This window comes from Aegilops tauschii, chromosome 2, assembly GCF_002575655.3.
Source record: "Aegilops tauschii subsp. strangulata cultivar AL8/78 chromosome 2, Aet v6.0, whole genome shotgun sequence".
Taxonomy (NCBI): Eukaryota; Viridiplantae; Streptophyta; class Magnoliopsida; order Poales; family Poaceae; genus Aegilops; species Aegilops tauschii.
This window is the reverse complement of record NC_053036.3, coordinates 128,165,878-128,172,265: the sequence shown is the minus strand read 5'-3', so window position 1 is coordinate 128,172,265 and position 6,388 is coordinate 128,165,878. Positions and strand designations below refer to the sequence as shown.

The following is a 6,388-nucleotide window of genomic DNA, read 5'->3' as shown; positions in this document are numbered from 1 at the left end:
CGATCATCTGGACTGAAGGGGCTCTCCGGGAGAAAGTGGGTACGAGAGACTGATGTCAGAGTTAGTAAAATGTTTAACCCGAATAGACGAGAGATCAAAGTCCCGGTGTATAGATGAGGAATAAAAGACCCTAATACCACCCAATGGCGACGTGGGCCCATAAGCCACACAGCCAAGTTAGTAAAACAGTTTTGGACGACTAGACTCAACTTCGGCCAAGGAGTTGGAAAGGGGGCTACCTACAGGCAGTCAGCTCTGATACCAACTTGTGACGCCCTCCATTCAATCGTACACTAATCATACACGCAAGTGTGTACGATCAAGATCAAGGACTCACGGGAAGATATCACAACACAACTCTAGACACAAATTAAAATAATACAAGCTTTATATTACAAGCCAGGGGCCTCGAGGGCTCGAATACATAAGCTCGAATACACAAGAGTCCGTGGAAGCAACAATATCTGAGTACAGACATGAGTTAGACAATTTTGCCTTAAGAAGGCTAGCACAAAAGCAACAACGATCGAAAAGGCAAGGCCTCCTGCCTGGGAGCCTCCTAACTACTCCTGGTCGTCGGCGGCCTCCAAGTAGTAGTAGGCACCCTCAGTGTAGTAGCAGTCATTGTCGAAGGTGGCGTCTGGATCCTGGGCTCCACCATCTAGTTGCGACATCCGAGAAGAACGGAAAAGGGAAAAAAGGGGGAGCAAAGCAACCGTGAGCACTCATCCAAAGTACTCGCAAGCAAGGATCTACACTACATATGCGTCGGTATCAATGAAAAGGGATGTATCTGTGGACTGGACTGCAGAATGCCAGAAGAGAAGGGGAAATCCTATCCTATCGAAGAATAGCATCTTCTGGAAACCACCATCTTGCAGCAACAAGAGGGAGTAGAGTAGCATAAACTAAAGTAGTAGAAGTGTTATCAACCTCGGCCAGAGATCCTTTCTCAACTCCCTGCGAGAAAGCAATCCCAGAGCCATACTATCCAATTCTCATCATAATCCAATTCTCATCACAAGTATTCAGTTCTAGTTGTATCGATCGGGATACAACTCCAAGTGTCCGTTACCGTAGGACAGGCTATCGATAGATGTTTTCTTCCCTCCAAGGATGCACCAACTTACCCACCACGCTTGATTAACTCCGGCCGGACACACTTTCCTGTGTCATGCCCGGCCTCGGCCAAACAATACGCCGCAACCCGACCTAGGCTTAATAGAGAGGTCAGCACGCCGGACTAAACCTATGCCCCCAGGGGTCATGGGCCATCGCCCCGGGAACTCATGCATGTTGTGTGGGCGGCCGCTGAGCAGACCCAGCTACCTCCTTAAAAAAGGCAGGAGCTTACTAGTCCAACCCGACGCGCGCCGCTCAGTCGCTGATGTCTAATAAGCTTCGGCTGATGCATATGATGCAGAACACCCATACAATGCCCACGTGATGGTTAGTGCTATCAGGCCAGAGGCCCCTCGGATCAAATATCCAAATCGTAGTGGATTAGGAGCACGCGGTAACAAGCAGAGACTCACAAAAGATGTGACCCCGTTGCCCCGTCTCGAGGACTTGCGGCAAGGGCTAGGAATGCCCGGCCACGCCTCGTAATTATCTCGCAGGCACCCTCCAGGTCAACCCGTCTCCACATCACTCGCATGTACCCCTCAGGGTCGACCCGCCTTTCCAAGTAACATTTGTAAAGTCCAAGTATCCATGTGTTCAAACATCAAGGGGAAAACCCGAGGAATCACCCCCTGTGAATTCCATTCGATGTAATCATCAAGGTAAACGTAAGAGGATCCACCCTCGAGGTTCACACTTGAGGGGTTGCACGATAGAGCCGTATCGGAAGTGGTTAAGGAGGAAATCACCCTCGATGACCACGACCGAATAGCTACACTACAGGGTTAACATCAGAAGTGCTGATGAGGTCTCACCCTCGGTACTCGATAGTAACCCAATAGTGTCGAGCAACCTAGGGGAAAGTGATGTGCGGTGCCGGGGCCTGGTCTTTGATCCCGTTGATCGGGTCTTCGATGATGAAGTAGGGGCAACAAGGACAAGGTGGCGGTCACTGATGGATCACTAACCAACCTATACTAAGCAGTTTAGGATAATCAGGTAAGGTAACAATAAGCAGGTTACAAAAGGAGGCTATGCATCAGAATAGGAGCAAACAATAACAGTAGCAAAATCTAATGCAAGCATGAGAGATGGAATGGGCGATATCGGGATGATCAAAGAGGGGGCTTGCCTGGAAACTCCGCTGAAAGGGAAGAAGGGTCGTCGTCGATGTAGTCGATCACAGGGACAACATCAGTCTCGGGGTCTACCGGAGAGAAGAGGGGGAAGAAACAGTAAATACATAGCAAGCAAGTGCATAACAGGACAACATGCAGAGCTAGATGTGTTCTAACGCGGTGCTACACGATACCGGTGAAGGGGGAAGTCAACCGGGAATGTTTTCCCAGTTCCGGACCTGTGTCAGACAGATGACCGGAGAGGGAAAGTTCCATGTTCAGATAGTTAGAGGCATCTGACAGGTAAACGGACCGCGTGTTCGGATTCGTCTCGTCATTCTGAGCAACTTTCATATATAAAACTTTTTCATCTGAGTTACGGTTTATTTTCTATGAATTTTCAATGTTTTAAAGACCTTTATTTTCCGAAATATTATTAATTCGAATCTAAACATTGGAATATCTTTTTATACCCAGCAGTAGCCAGCCACTGAGTATGGCAGGCGGGGTCCAGAGGCTGAGTCAACATGCAGAGTCAGCAGGTCAAAGGTCAAAGTTGACCAGTCAACAGGGGGTGTGGCCCACATGTCATAGACTACCTAAATAAATAAATGAAAACTACCTTATTTAAAGGGGACCACATGTCATAGGCGCACTAGACTAAATAATCAACTAACCTAGCTAACCTAATTAGTACTACTAACTAATCAGACACGGCCGGCCTCACATCTAGTGGCACAGCCAGCCACACACATGCACACGGCCATGGCCATGGCCATGGCCAACAGGAGTAGTAGCCGGCTGCAGTAGCTGCAGTTCTACCAGCGGGAGCAGCACGCAACAACATCAGCGGCAGCTAGCACGAGCAGCAGTCGAGCAACGGCGACGGCGGCAACAGAGCAGCAACGATAGAAGCAGCAGTAGTGCGAGCAGCAGGGCAGCGTGAGCAGCGAACGGCTGCGGGCTCGCGGGCAGGGGAGGGCGGGGAGCAGCAGCGGGCGCGGCCAGGGAGAGCGGGGTACCGGCTATCGTCGGGCGGGGCGCGGAGGGCGGCGACAGCATGCAGCGGCAGAGCAGCAGCACTTGGCAAGAGCAGCAGCGCGACACACACATACGCGTATGCGTACAAGAGAGCTCTGTTGTGTTCGGGGATGACGGCTACGACAACAAATCGAGGGGGCAAGGAGGGGGATGGACGCGGCTCACTGTGAGGGAGGTCGTGGACGTGCTCGGAACCGCGGGGAGGCGCCAGTGGTGGAGATCGACGGCGATGGCGCCGTGGCCGTGGCGGGGAAGACGACCAGATAGCGAGGTTGTGGAGGGCTTCAGCTCGAACCAGAGGTTGTAGGAGATGCAGACGAGGCCGACGAAGCTCTAGAGCATATCCTCATGGGTCGGGGACGGCTCCGGCCATGGGAACGGCGGTGGCGCGTCGATGGCAACTCGGGCACGAGGTCCAGAGGAGAAGCGCAAGAGGGAGAGGGGAAAATATCAGGGGCTAGGGTTTCGGGGGTTGAGGGGGGGGGTCTTGTAGGCGGGGCACAGGGTGGATGGTCGCCACGCACGGCCATCACCGGTGGATGGCTGCCACGCCTCCCCCCGTCTCCTGTAGCGAGAGGACGAGTGGGGCTGGCTGGGCCGGTTTTAGCTTAATGGGCCAAGGGTCCAGTAGTTTAGGCCCCTTTTTTTGTTTTCTCTTATTTCCTCTTGTTTCTAATTCTTTCTGCTAACAATTGAAATTTTGTTAAATATGAAAATTGCCGCATAAATATATTGCAATGCTTTGGGATCTAACCACAAAGTTTAGGGGGCATTTTGTAGCGTACAATTAATCCTTTATTTTTGAAAGGACCAATTTATTTGCTGTTGGGACACTTATAAAATTCCTAGGGATTTATCTATGAGTCAAATGAAGTTAGTTCCACAAGAAAATGATCTGGGGCATTTATAGAACTATTCGAACATTTTAGTTTTATAGTTCGAGGGAAAATAATTTGACTTGTCTTTTTTTTAAATGAATTTAAGGTCGGTTTGGGAACAAAGTGAAGATTAGCAAAAAATTAATTATGATGACGTGGCACCATTAACAGGAGTTTACTGTAGCGTGACACCCGGGGTGTCACAATGTTGTGATGTGATATGGTCAAGACATGATGAGATATAAATTGTTGTATGAGATGATCATGTTTTGTTAAAGTTATCGGCAACTGGCAGCAGCCTTATGGTTGTCTCTTTATTGCATAAGATGCAAGTGCCATATAATTGCTTTACTTTATCGCTATGCGATAGCAATAGTTGCAAAAGCAATAGTTGGCAAGACGACCATGTGACGACACGTTGATAGAGATCAAGATGATGGAGATCATGGTGTCATGCCGGTGACGATGGAGATCATGACGGTACTTTGGATATGGAGATCAAAGGCACAAGATGATGATGGCCATATCATGTCACATATTTTGATTGCATGTGATGTTTATCTTTTATGCATCTTATTTTGCTTAGTACGGTGGTAGCATTATAAGATGACCCTCACTAAATTTCAAGGTATAAGTGTTCTCCCTGAGTATGCACCATTGTGACAGTTCGTCGTGTCGAGACACCACGTGATGATCGGGTGTGATAAGCTCTACGTTCACATACAACGGGTGCAAGCCAGTTTTGCACATGCAGAATACTCGGGTTAAACTTGACGAGCCTAGCATATGTAGCTATGGCCTCGGAACACTGAGACCGAAAGGACGAACGTGAATCATATAGTAGATATGATCAACATAGTGATGTTCACCATTGAAAGCTACTCCATCTCACGTGATGATCGGACATGGTTTAGTTGATATGGATCACGTGATCATTTAAATGACTAGAGGGATGTCTTCTAAGTGGGAGTTCTTAAGTAATATGATTAATTGAACTTTAATTTATCATGAACTTAGTCCTGATAGTATTTGCATGTCTATGTTGTAGATCAATAGCTCGCGTATAGCTTCCCTGTTTTATTTTTGATATGTTCATAGAGAAAAATGAGTTGAAAGATGATAGTAGCAATGATGCGAACTTGGTCCGTGATCTGAGGATTATCCTCATTGCTGCACAGAAGAATTATGTCCTTGATGCACTGCTAGGTGACGGACCTATTGCAGGAGTAGATGCAGACGTTATGAACGTTTGACAAAGCTCGGTATGATGACTACTTGATAGTTTAGTGCACCATGCTTTATGGCTTAGAACCGGGACTTCAAAAATGTTTTGAACGCCACGGAGCATATGAGATGTTACAAGAGCTGAAATTGGTATTTCAGACTCATGCCCGAGTCGAGAGGTATGAGACCTCTGACAAGTATTTTGCCTACGAGATGGAGGAGAATAGCTCAACCAGTGAGCATGTGCCCAGAATGTCTGAGTACTACAATCGCTTGAATCAAGTGGGAGTTAATCTTCCAGATAAGATAGTGATTGACAAAGTTCTCTAGTCACTATCACCAAGTTACTGGAACTTCGTGATGAACTATAATATGCAAGGGATGACGAAAACGATTCCCCGAGCTCTTCGCGATGCTGAAATCGGCGAAGCTAGAAATCAAGAAAAGCATCAAGTGTTGATGGTTGACAAGACCACTAGTTTCAAGGGCAAGGGAAAGAAAGGGAACTTCAAGAAGAATGGCAAGCAAGTTGCCACTCACATGAAGAAGCCCAAAGCTAGACTCAAGCCTGAAACTGAGTGCTTCTGCGCAAAGGAAATGGTCACTGGAAGTGAAACTGCCCTAGATACTTGGCGGATAAGAAGGATGGCAAAGTGAACAAAGGTATATTTGATATACATGTTATTGATGTGTACTTTACTAGTGTTTATAGCAACCCCTCAGTATTTGATACTGGTTCAGTTGCTAAGAGTAGTAAGTCGAAACGGGAGTTGCAAAATAAACAGAGACTAGTTGAGGGCGAAGTGATGATGTGAGTTGGAAGTGATTCCAAGGTTGATAAGATCACCATCGCACACTCCCTTTACCTTCGGGATTAATGTTGAATCTAAAATAAATGTTATCTGGTGTTTGCGTTGAGCATGAATATGATTGGATCATGTTTATTGCAATACGATTATTCATTTAAGTCAAAGAATAATTGTTATTCTATTTACATGAATAAAA

The 6,388-nt window shown here is 47.2% G+C and overlaps 1 long non-coding RNA gene across 1 annotated transcript; it reads right to left on the bottom strand.

Moving 5' to 3' along the window:
* Positions 1–365: 365 nt before the first annotated feature.
* Positions 366–3,708, bottom strand: LOC141041969 (uncharacterized). The gene is made up of 2 exons (XR_012203764.1): positions 3,447–3,708; positions 366–661 (listed from the first exon to the last, which is right to left on the bottom strand). It is a non-coding gene; the product is annotated as an uncharacterized lncRNA (long non-coding RNA).
* Between the last annotated feature and the right edge of the window lie 2,680 nt (positions 3,709–6,388).